The 13,189-nt window shown below is 56.8% G+C and overlaps 1 pseudogene; it reads right to left on the bottom strand.

Moving 5' to 3' along the window:
• LOC147119217 (uncharacterized) overlaps nt 1-13,189 on the bottom strand; it is a 69,968-nt pseudogene that overhangs the window by 43,554 nt on the left and 13,225 nt on the right.

The following is a 13,189-nucleotide window of genomic DNA, read 5'->3' as shown; positions in this document are numbered from 1 at the left end:
CCTTACTCTCCAACCCCCCTCACACCAACTCCTCTTTCACCCCAGCTCTCCAACCCCCCTCACCCCAACTCCTCTTTCACCCCAGCTCTCCAAACCCACTCACCCCAACTCCTCTTTCACCCCAACTCTCCAAACCCCCTCACCCAAACTCCTCTTTCACCCCTACTCTCCAAACCCCCTCACCACAACCCCTCTTTCAGCCCTAATCTCTAACCCCCTCTTCCCAACTCCTCTTTCACCCATACTCTCCAAACCCCCTCACCCCAACTCCTCTTTCAGCCCTAATCTCTAACCCCCCTCTTCCCAACTACTTTTTCACCCCTACGCTCCAGCCCCCTCACCCCAACTCCTCTTTCGCCCCTACTCTCCAAACCCCCTCACACCAGCTCCTCCTTCACACCTACTCTCCAACACCCTCACCCCAACTCCTCTTTCACCCCTACTCTCTAACCCCCTCTTACCAACTCCTCTTTCACCCCAACTCTCCAAACCCCCTCACCCCAACTCCTCTTTCACCCCTACTCTCCAACCCCCTCACCCAACTCCTCTTTCACCCCTACTCTCCAACCCTTCACTCCAACTCCTCTTTCACCCCTACTATCCAACCCCTCACCCCAATTCCTCTTTCTCCCCTACTCTCCAAACCCCCTCACACCAGCTCCTCCTTCATACCTACTCTCCAACACCCTCACCCCAACTCCTCTTTCAGCCCTAATCTCTAACCCCCTCTTACCAACTCCTCTTTCACCCCAACTCTCCAAACCCCCTCACCCCAACTCCTCTTTCACCCCTACTCTCCAACCCCCTCACCCAACTCCTCTTTCACCCCTACTCTCCAACCCTTCACTCCAACTTCTCTTTCACCCCTACTATCCAACCCCTCACCCTAATTCCTCTTTCTCCCCGACTCTTCAAAGCCCCTCACCCCAAATCCTCTTTCACCCCTACTCTCCAACCCCCTCACCCCAACTCCTCTTTCACCCCTACTCTCCAACCCCTCACCCCAACTCCTCTTTCTCCCCTACTCTCCAAACCCCCTCACCCCAAATCCTCTTTCACCCCTACTCTCCAAACTCCCTCACCCCAACTCCTCTTTCACCCCTACTCTCCAACCGCCTCACCCCAACTCCTCGTTCAGAGCTACTCACCAACTCCCCTCATCCCAACTCCTCTTTCACCTCTACTCTCCAACCCCCCTCATCCCCACTCCTCTTTCACCCCTACTCTTCAAACCCTTCACCCCAACTCCTCTTTCACCCCTACTCTCCAACCCCCCTCACCCCAACTCCTCTTTCATCCCTACTCTCCAACCCCCCTCACACCAACTCCTCTTTCACCCCAACTCTCCAAACCCCCTCACCCCAACTCCTCTTTCACCCCTACTCTCCAACCCCCTCACCCAACTCCTCTTTCACCCCTACTCTCCAACCCTTCACTCCAACTCCTCTTTCACCCCTACTATCCAACCCCTCTCCCCAATTCCTCTTTCTCCCCTACTCTCCAAACCCCCTCACCCCAAATCCTCTTTCACCCCTACTCTCCAACCCCCTCACCCCAACTCCTCTTTCACCCTACTCTCCAACCCCTCACCCCAATTCCTCTTTCTCCCCTACTCTTCAAACCCCCTCACCCCAAATCCTCTTTCACCCCTACTCTCCAACCCCCTCACCCCAACTCCTCTTTCACCCCTACTCTCCAACCCCTCACCCCAACTCCTCTTTCTCCCCTACTCTCCAAACCCCCTCACCCCAAATCCTCTTTCACCCCTACTCTCCAAACTCCCTCACCCCAACTCCTCTTTCACCCCTACTCTCCAACCGCCTCACCCCAACTCCTCGTTCAGAGCTACTCTCCAACTCCCCTCACCCAACTCCTCTTTCACCTCTACTCTCCAACCCCCCTCATCCCCACTCCTCTTTCACCCCTACTCTTCAACCCCTTCACCCCAACTCTTCTTTCACCCCTACTTTCCAACCCCCCTCACCCCAACTCCTCTTTCATCCCTACTCTCCAACCCCCCTCACACCAACTCCTCTTTCACTCCTACGCTCCAAACCCCCTCACCCCAACTCCTCTTTCACCCCTACTCTCCAACCCCCTCACCCAACTCCTCTTTCACCCCTACTCTCCACCCTTCACTCCAACTCCTCTTTCACCCCTACTATCCAACCCCTCACCCCAATTCCTCTTTCTCCCCTACTCTCCACACCCCCTCACCCCAAATCCTCTTTCACCCCTACTCTCCAACCCCCTCACCCCAACTCCTCTTTCACCCCTACTCTCCAACCCCTCACCCCAACTCCTCTTTCTCCCCTACTCTCCAAACCCCCTCACCCCAAATCCTCTTTCACCCCTACTCTCCAAACTCCCTCACCCCAACTCCTCTTTCACCCCTACTCTCCAACCGCCTCACCCCAGCTCCTCGTTCAGAGCTACTCTCCAACTCCCCTCACCCCAACTCCTCTTTCACCTCTACTCTCCAACCCCCCTCATCCCCACTCCTCTTTCACCCCTACTCTCCAACCCCCTTCACCCCAACTCCTCTTTCATCCCTACTCTCCAACCCCCTCACCCAACTCCTCTTTCACCCCTACTCTCCAACCCGCTCAGCCCAACTCCTCTTCCACCCCTACTCTTAAATCCTTCACTCCAACTCCTCTTTCACCCCTACTCTCCAACCCCATCACCCCAACTCCTCTTTCACCCCTACCCTCCAAAACCCCTCACCCCAACTCCTCTTTCACCCCTACTCTCCAAACCCCCTCACCCCAACTCCTCTTTCACCACTACTTTCCAACCCCATCACCCCAACTCCTCTTTCACCCATACTCTCCAACCCCCCTCACCCCAACTCCTCATTCACCCCTACTCTCTAACCCGCTCTTGCCAACTCCTCTTTCACCCTACTCCCCAACCCCTCACCCCAACTCCTCTTTCGCCCCTACTCTCCAAACCGCCTCACACCAGCTCCTCCTTCACACCTACTCTCCAACACCCTCACCCCAACTCCTCTTTCACCCTTACTCTCCAACCCCCCTCACACCAACTCCTCTTTCACCCCAGCTCTCCAACCCCCCTCACCCCAACTCCTCTTTCACCCCAGCTCTCCAAACCCACTCACCCCAACTCCTCTTTCACCCCAACTCTCCAAACCCCCTCACCCAAACTCCTCTTTCACCCCTACTCTCCAAACCCCTCACCACAACCCCTCTTTCAGCCCTAATCTCTAACCCCCTCTTCCCAACTCCTCTTTCACCCATACTCTCCAAACCCCCTCACCCCAACTCCTCTTTCAGCCCTAATCTCTAACCCCCTCTTCCCAACTACTTTTTCACCCCTACGCTCCAGCCCCCTCACCCCAACTCCTCTTTCGCCCCTACTCTCCAAACCCCCTCACACCAGCTCCTCCTTCACACCTACTCTCCAACACCCTCACCCCAACTCCTCTTTCACCCCTACTCTCTAACCCCCTCTTACCAACTCCTCTTTCACCCCAACTCTCCAAACCCCCTCACCCCAACTCCTCTTTCACCCCTACTCTCCAACCCCCTCACCCAACTCCTCTTTCACCCCTACTCTCCAACCCTTCACTCCAACTCCTCTTTCACCCCTACTATCCAACCCCTCACCCCAATTCCTCTTTCTCCCCTACTCTCCAAACCCCCTCACACCAGCTCCTCCTTCATACCTACTCTCCAACACCCTCACCCCAACTCCTCTTTCAGCCCTAATCTCTAACCCCCTCTTACCAACTCCTCTTTCACCCCAACTCTCCAAACCCCCTCACCCCAACTCCTCTTTCACCCCTACTCTCCAACCCCCTCACCCAACTCCTCTTTCACCCCTACTCTCCAACCCTTCACTCCAACTTCTCTTTCACCCCTACTATCCAACCCCTCACCCTAATTCCTCTTTCTCCCCGACTCTTCAAAGCCCCTCACCCCAAATCCTCTTTCACCCCTACTCTCCAACCCCCTCACCCCAACTCCTCTTTCACCCCTACTCTCCAACCCCTCACCCCAACTCCTCTTTCTCCCCTACTCTCCAAACCCCCTCACCCCAAATCCTCTTTCACCCCTACTCTCCAAACTCCCTCACCCCAACTCCTCTTTCACCCCTACTCTCCAACCGCCTCACCCCAACTCCTCGTTCAGAGCTACTCACCAACTCCCCTCATCCCAACTCCTCTTTCACCTCTACTCTCCAACCCCCCTCATCCCACTCCTCTTTCACCCCTACTCTTCAAACCCTTCACCCCAACTCCTCTTTCACCCCTACTCTCCAACCCCCCTCACCCCAACTCCTCTTTCATCCCTACTCTCCAACCCCCCTCACACCAACTCCTCTTTCACCCCAACTCTCCAAACCCCCTCACCCCAACTCCTCTTTCACCCCTACTCTCCAACCCCCTCACCCAACTCCTCTTTCACCCCTACTCTCCAACCCTTCACTCCAACTCCTCTTTCACCCCTACTATCCAACCCCTCTCCCCAATTCCTCTTTCTCCCCTACTCTCCAAACCCCCTCACCCCAAATCCTCTTTCACCCCTACTCTCCAACCCCCTCACCCCAACTCCTCTTTCACCCCTACTCTCCAACCCCTCACCCCAATTCCTCTTTCTCCCCTACTCTTCAAACCCCCTCACCCCAAATCCTCTTTCACCCCTACTCTCCAACCCCCTCACCCCAACTCCTCTTTCACCCCTACTCTCCAACCCCTCACCCCAACTCCTCTTTCTCCCCTACTCTCCAAACCCCCTCACCCCAAATCCTCTTTCACCCCTACTCTCCAAACTCCCTCACCCCAACTCCTCTTTCACCCCTACTCTCCAACCGCCTCACCCCAACTCCTCGTTCAGAGCTACTCTCCAACTCCCCTCACCCCAACTCCTCTTTCACCTCTACTCTCCAACCCCCCTCATCCCCACTCCTCTTTCACCCCTACTCTTCAACCCCTTCACCCCAACTCTTCTTTCACCCCTACTTTCCAACCCCCCTCACCCCAACTCCTCTTTCATCCCTACTCTCCAACCCCCCTCACACCAACTCCTCTTTCACTCCTACGCTCCAAACCCCCTCACCCCAACTCCTCTTTCACCCCTACTCTCCAACCCCCTCACCCAACTCCTCTTTCACCCCTACTCTCCACCCTTCACTCCAACTCCTCTTTCACCCCTACTATCCAACCCCTCACCCCAATTCCTCTTTCTCCCCTACTCTCCACACCCCCTCACCCCAAATCCTCTTTCACCCCTACTCTCCAACCCCCTCACCCCAACTCCTCTTTCACCCCTACTCTCCAACCCCTCACCCCAACTCCTCTTTCTCCCCTACTCTCCAAACCCCCTCACCCCAAATCCTCTTTCACCCCTACTCTCCAAACTCCCTCACCCCAACTCCTCTTTCACCCCTACTCTCCAACCGCCTCACCCCAGCTCCTCGTTCAGAGCTACTCTCCAACTCCCCTCACCCCAACTCCTCTTTCACCTCTACTCTCCAACCCCCCTCATCCCCACTCCTCTTTCACCCCTACTCTCCAACCCCCTTCACCCCAACTCCTCTTTCATCCCTACTCTCCAACCCCCTCACCCAACTCCTCTTTCACCCCTACTCTCCAACCCGCTCAGCCCAACTCCTCTTCCACCCCTACTCTTAAATCCTTCACTCCAACTCCTCTTTCACCCCTACTCTCCAACCCCTCACCCCAACTCTTCTTTTACCCCTACTCTCCAACCCCCTCACCCCAGTTCCTCTTTCTCCCCTACTCTCCAAACCCCCTCACCCCAAATCCTCTTTCACCCCTACTCTCCAACCCCCCTCACCCCAACTCCTCTTTCACCCCTACTCTCCAACCCCCTCACCCCAACTCCTCTTTCACCCCTACTCTCCAACCCCTCACCCCAACTCCTCGTTCAGAGCTACTCTCCAACTCCCCTCACCCGAACTCCTCTTTCACCTCTACTCTCCAAACCCCCTCACCCCAACTCCTCTTTCACCCCTACTCTTCAACCCCTTCACCCCAACTCCTCTTTCACCCCTACTCTCCAACCCCCCTCACCCCAACTCCTCTTTCACCCCTACTCTCCAACCCCCCTCACCCCAACTCCTCTTTCACCCCTACTCTCCAACCCCTTCACCCCAACTCCTCTTTCACCCCTACTCTCCAACGCCCACTCACCGCAACTCCCCTTTCACCCCTACTCTCCAACGCCCCTCACCCCAACTCCTCTTTCACCCCTACTCTCCAACACCCTCACCCCAACTCCTCTTTCACCCCTACTCTCCAAACCCCTCACCCCAACTCCTCTTTCTCCCCTACTCTCCAAACCCCCTCACCCCAAATCCTCTTTCACCCCTACTCTCCAAACTCCCTCACCCCAACTCCTCTTTCTCCCCTACTCTCCAACCCCCCTCACCCCAACTCGTCTTTCACCCCCACTCTCCAACCCACTCACCTCAACTCCTCTTTCACCCCTACTCTCCAACGCTCCTCACCCCAACTCCTCTTTCACCCCTACTCTCCAACGCTCCTCACCCCAACTCCTCTTTCACCCCTACTCTCCAACCCCCTCACCCCAACTCCACTTTCTCCCCTACTCTCCAACCCCCCTCACCCCAACTCCTCTTTCACCCCTGCTCTCCATCCCCTCACCCCAACTCCTCTTTCACCCCTACTCTACAACCCCTTCACCCCAACTCCTCTTTCACCCCTACTCTCCAACCCCCACTCACCCCAACTCCTCTTTCACTCCTACTCTCCAACTCCCCTCACCCCAACTCCTCTTTCACCCCTACTCTCCAACCCCCCTCACCCCAACTCCTCTTTCACCTCTACTCTCCAAACCCCCTCACCCCAACTCCTCTTTCACCCCTACTCTCCATCCCCTCACCCCTACTCCTCTTTCACCCCGACTCTCCAACCCCTTCACCCCAACTTCTCTTTCACCCCGACTCTCCATCCCCCCTCACCCCAACTCCTCTTTCACCCCTACTCTCCAACCCCCCTCACCTCAACTCCTCTTTCACCCCTACTCTCCAACCCCGCTCACCCCAACTCCTCTTTCACCCCTACTCTCCAACCCCCCTCACCCCAACTCCTCTTTCACCCCTACTCTCCAACCTCCACACCCCAACTCCTCTTTCACCCCTACTCTCCAACCCCCCTCACCCCAACTCCTCTTTCACCCCTACTCTCCAACCCCCCTCACCCCAACTCCTCTTTCACCCCTACTCTCCAACCCCCCTCACCCCAACTCCTCTTTCACCCCTACTCTCCAACCCCCCTCACCCCAACTCCTCTTTCACACCTGCTCTCCAACCCCTTCACCCCAACTCCTCTTTCACCCCTACTCTCCAACCCACTCACCCCAACTCCTCTTTCACCCCTACTCTCCAACCTCCCTCACCCCAACTCCTCTTTCAGCCCTACTCTCCAAACCCCCTCACCGCAACTCCTCTTTCACCCCTACTCTCCAACCCCACTCACCCCAACTCCTCTTTCACCACTACTCTCCAACCCCCCTCACCCCAACTCCTCTTTCACCCCTACTCTCCAACCCCACTCACCCCAACTCCTCTTTCACCCCTACTCTCCAACCCCGCTCACCCCAACTCCTCTTTCACCCCTGCTCTCCAACACCCCTCACCCCAACTCCTCTTTCACCCCTACTCTCCTACCCCCTCACCCCAACTCCTCTTTCACCCCTACTCTCCAACCCCCCTCACCCCAACTCCTCTTTCACCCCTACTCTCCAACCCCCTGACCCCAACTCCTCTTCCACCACTACTCTCCAACCCCCCACACCACAACACCTCTTTCACCCCGCTCTCCAACCCACTCACCCCAACTCCTCTTTCACCCCTACTCTCCAACCACCCTCACCCCAACTCCTCTTTCACCCCTACTCTCCAAACCCCCTCACCCCAACTCCTCTTTCACCCCTACTCTCCAACCTCCCTCACCCCAACTCCTCTTTCACCCCTACTCTCCAAACCCCCTCACCGCAACTCCTCTTTCACCCCTACTCTCCAACACATCTCTCCCCAACTCCTCTTTCACCCCTACTCTCCAACCCCCTCACCCCAACTCCTCTTTCTCCCCTACTCTCCAACCCCCCTCACCCCAACTCCTCTTTCACCCCTACTCTCCAAACCCCCTCACCCCAAATCCTCTTTCACCCCTACTCTCCAAACTCCCTCACCCCAACTCCTCTTTCACCCCTACTCTCCACGCGCCTCACCCCAACTCCTCGTTCAGAGCTACTCTCCAACTCCCCTCACCCCAACTCCTCTTTCACCTCTACTCTCCAACCCCCCTGATCCCAACTCCTCTTTCACCCCTACTCTTCAACCCCTTCACCCAACTCCTCTTTCACCCCTACTCTCCAACCCCCCTCACCCCTACTCTCCAACCCCCCTCACACCAACTCCTCTTTCACCCCAACTCTCCAAACCCCCTCAACCCAACTCCTCTTTCACCCCTACTCTCCAACCCCCTCACCCAACTCCTCTTTCACCCCTACTCTGCAACCCGCTCAGCCCAACTCCTCTTTCACCCCTACGCTCCAACCCTTCACTCCAACTCCTCTTTCACCCCTACTCTCCAACCCCTCACCCCAACTCCTCTTTCACCCCTACTCTCCAACCCACTCACCCCAATTCCTCTTTCTCCCCTACTCTCCAAACCCCCTCACCCCAAATCCTCTTTCACCCCTACTCTCCAAACTCCCTCACCCCAACTCCTCTTTCACCCCTACTCTCCAACCCCCCTCACCGCAACTCCTCTTTCACCCCTAATCTCCAACCCCCTCACCCCAACTCCTCTTTCACCCCTACTCTCCAACCCCTCACCCCAACTCCTCTTTCACCCCTACTCTCCAACCGCCACACCCCAGCTCCTCGTTCAGAGCTACTCTCCAACTCCCCTCACCCCAACTCCTCTTTCAACTCTACTCTCCAACCCCTTCACCCCAACTCCTCTTTCACCCCTACTCTCCAACCCCTCTCACCCCAACTCCTCTTTCACCCCTACTCTCCAACCCCCCTCACCCCAACTCCTCTTTCACCCCTACTCTCCAACCCCCTCACCACAACTCCTCTTTCACCCCTACTATCCAACCCCCTCACCCAACTCTTCTTTCACCCCTACTCTCCAACCCCCCTCACACCAACTCCTCTTTCACCCCTACTCTCCAACCTCCTCACACCAACTCCTCTTTCACCCCAACTCTCCAACCCCCCTCACCCCAACTCCTCTTTCACCACTACTCTCCAACCCCCCTCACCCCAACTCCTCTTTCACCCCTACTCTCCAACCCCGCTCACCCCAACTCCTCTTTCACCACTACTCTCCAACCCCCCTCACCCAAACTCCTCTTTCACCCCTACTCACCAACCCCCCTCACCCCAACTCCTCTTTCACCCCTACTCTCCAACCCACCCACCCCAACTCCTCTTTCACCCCTACTCTCCAACCACCCTCACCCCAACTCCTCTTTCACCCCTACTCTCCAAACCCCCTCACCCCAACTCCTCTTTCACCCCTACTCTCCAACCTCCCTCACCCCAACTCCTCTTTCAGCCCTACTCTCCAAACCCCCTCACCGCCACTCCTCTTTCACCCCTACTCTCCAACACATCTCACCCCAACTCCTCTTTCACCCCTACTCTCCAACCCCCTCAACTCAACTCCTCTTTCACCCCTACTCTCCAACCCCCCTCACCCCAACTCCTCTTTCACCCCTACTCTCCAAACCCCCTCACCCCAACTCCTCTTTCTCCCCGACTCTCCAAACCCCCTCACCACAAATCCTCTTTCACCCCTACTCTCCAACCCCTCACCCCAACTCCTCTTTTACCCCTACTCTCCAACCCCCTCACCCCAATTCCTCTTTCTCCCCTACTCTCCAAACACCCTCACCCCAAATCCTCTTTCACCCCTACTCTCCAAACTCCCTCACCCCAACTCCTCTTTCACCCCTACTCTCCAACCCCCTCACCCCAACTCCTCTTTCACCCCTACTCTCCAACCCCTCACCCCAACTCCTCATTCACCCCTACTCTCCAACCGCCTCACCCCAACTCCTCGTTCAGAGCTACTCTCCAACTCCCCTCACCCCAACTCCTCTTTCACCTCTACTCTCCAACCCCCTCACCCCAACTCCTCTTTCACCCCTACTTTTCAACCCCCTCACCACAACTCCTCTTTCACCCCTACTCTCCAACCCCCTCACCCTAACTCCTCTTTCACCCCTACTCTCCAACCCCCCTCACCCCAACTCCTCTTTCACCCCTACTCTCCAAACCCCCCCTCACCCCAACTCCACTTTCAACCCTACTCTCCTAACCCCCTCACCCAAATTCCTCTTTTACCCCTACTCTCCAACCCCCCTCACACCAACTCCTCTTTCACCCCTACTCTCCAACCTCCTCACCCCAACTCCTCTTTCACCCCTACTCTCCAACCCCCCTCAGCCCAACTCCTCTTTCACCCCTACTCTCCAACCCCTTCACCCCAACTCCTCTTTCACCCCTACTACTCTCCAACCCTCCCACCCTTCACACCCAACTCCTCTTTCACCACTACTCTCCAACCTCCTCACCCCAACTCCTCTTTCACCCCTACTCTCCAACCCCCCTCAGCCCAACTCCTCTTTCACCCCTACTCTCCAACCCCCTTCACCCCAACTCCTCTTTCACCCCTACTCTTCCAACCCCCCTCACCCCAACTCCTCTTCACCCCTTACTCTCCAACCCCCTCACCCCAACTCTCTTCACCCCTACTCTCCAACCCCCTCACCCCAACTCCTCTTTCACCCCTACTCTCCAACCCCTTCACCCCACACTCCTCTTTCACCCCTACTCTCCAACCCCCCTCACCCCAACTCCTCTTTCACCCCTACACTCCAACAACCCTCACCCCAACTCTTCTTCACCCTACTCTCCAAACCCCCTCACCCCCAACTCCTCTTTTACCCCTTCTCTCCAACCCCCCTCACACCAACTCCTCTTCACCCCTACTCTCCAACCTCCTCACAACCAACTCCTCTTCACCCCAACTCTCCAACCCCCTCACCCCAACTCCTCTTCACCACACACTCCAACCCCCCTCACCCCAACTCCTCTTTCACCCCTACTCTCCAACCCCACTCACCCCAACTCCTCTTTCACCCCTACTCTCCAACCCCCCTCACCCCAACTCCTCTTCACCCCTACTCTCCAACCCCCTCACCCCAACTCCTCTTTCACCCATACTCTCCAAACCCCCTCCCCCAACTCCTCTTTCACCCCTACTCTCCAACCCCTCACCCCAACTTCTCTTTCACCCCTACTCTCCAACCTCCCTCACCCCAACTCCTCTTTCACCCCTACTCTCCAACCCCCTCACCCCAACTCCTCTTCACCCCTACTCTCCAACCCCCCTCACCCCAACCCCTCACCCTAACTCCTCTTCACCCCTACACTCCAACTCCTTCACCCCAACTCCTCCTTCACCCCTACTCTCCATCCCCCTCACCCCAACTCCTCTTTCACCCCTACTCTCCAACCCCCCTCACCCCCAGGTCCTCTTTCACCCCTACTCTCCAACCCCTCACCCCAACTCCTCTTCACCCCTACTCTCCAACCCCCATCACCCCAACTCCTCCTTCACCCCTACTCTCCAACCCCCCTCACCTCAACTCCTCTTCACCCCTACTCTCCAACCCCCTCACCCCAACTCCTCTTTCACCCCTACTCCCAACCCCCTCACCCCAACTCTTCTTTCACCCCTACTCTCCAACCCCCCTCACCCCAACTCCACTTTCAACCCTACTCTCCAAACCCCCTCACACCAACTCCTCTTTACCCCTACTCTCCAACCCCCCTCACACCAACTCCTCTTTCACCCCTACTCTCCAACCTCCTCACACCAGCTCCTCTTTCACCCCAACTCTCCAACCCCCCTCACCCCAACTCCTCTTTCACCACTACTCTCCAACCCCCCTCACCCCAACTCCTCTTTCACCCCTACTCTCCAACCCCGCTCACCCCAACTCCCTCTTTCACCCATACTCTCCAACCCCCCTCACCCCAACTCCTCTTTCACCCCTACTCTCCAACCCCCCTCACCCAACTCCTCTTTCACCCCTACTCTCCAACCCACTCACCCCAACTCCTCTTTCACCCCTACTCTCCATCCACCCTCACCCCAACTCCTCTTTCACCCCTACTCTCCAACCCCCTCAACTCAACTCCTCTTTCACCCCTACTCTCCATCCCCCCTCACCCCAACTCCTCTTTCACCCCTACTCTCCAAACCCCCTCACCCCAACTCCTCTTTCTCCATTACTCTCCAAACCCCCTCACCCCAAATCCTCTTTCACCCCTACTCTCCATCCACCCTCACCCCAACTCCTCTTTCACCCCTACTCTCCAAACCCCCTCACCCCAACTCCTCTTTCACCCCTACTCTCCAAACCCCCTCACCGCCACTCCTCTTTCACCCCTACTCTCCAACACATCTCACCCCAACTCCTCTTTCACCCCGACTCTCCAACCCCCTCAACTCAACTCCTCTTTCACCCCTACTCTCCAACCCCCCTCACCCCAACTCCTCTTTCACCCCTACTCTCCAAACCCCCTCACCCCAACTCCTCTTTCTCCCCTACTCTCCAAACCCCCTCACCCCAAATCCTCTTTCACCCCTACTCTCCAACCCCTCACCCCAACTCCTCTTTTACCCCTACTCTCCAACCCCCTCACCCCAATTCCTCTTTCTCCCCTACTCTCCAAACACCCTCACCCCAAATCCTCTTTCACCCCTACTCTCCAAACTCCCTCACCCCAACTCCTCTTTCACCCCTACTCTCCAACCCCCCTCACCCCAACTCCTCTTTCACCCCTACTCTCCAACCCCCTCACCCCAACTCCTCTTTCATCCCTACTCTCCAACCCCTCACCCCAACTCCTCATTCACCCCTACTCTCCAACCGCCTCACCCCAACTCCTCGTTCAGAGCTACTCTCCAACTCCCCTCACCCCAACTCCTCTTTCACCTCTACTCTCCAACCCCCCTCACCCCAACTCCTCTTTCACCCCTTCTTTTCAACCCCCTCACCACAACTCCTCTTTCACCCCTACTCTCCAACCCCCTCACCCCAACTCCTCTTTCACCCCTACTCTCCAACCCCCCTCACCCCAACTCCTCTTT

This window comes from Somniosus microcephalus, chromosome 4 (assembly GCF_052327205.1).
Source record: "Somniosus microcephalus isolate GS21.2 chromosome 4, FLI_Smic_1.0, whole genome shotgun sequence".
Lineage (NCBI taxonomy): Eukaryota > Metazoa > Chordata > Chondrichthyes > Squaliformes > Somniosidae > Somniosus > Somniosus microcephalus.
Note: the sequence above shows the minus strand (reverse complement) of the source record. Positions and strands in the feature narration are given on the sequence as shown.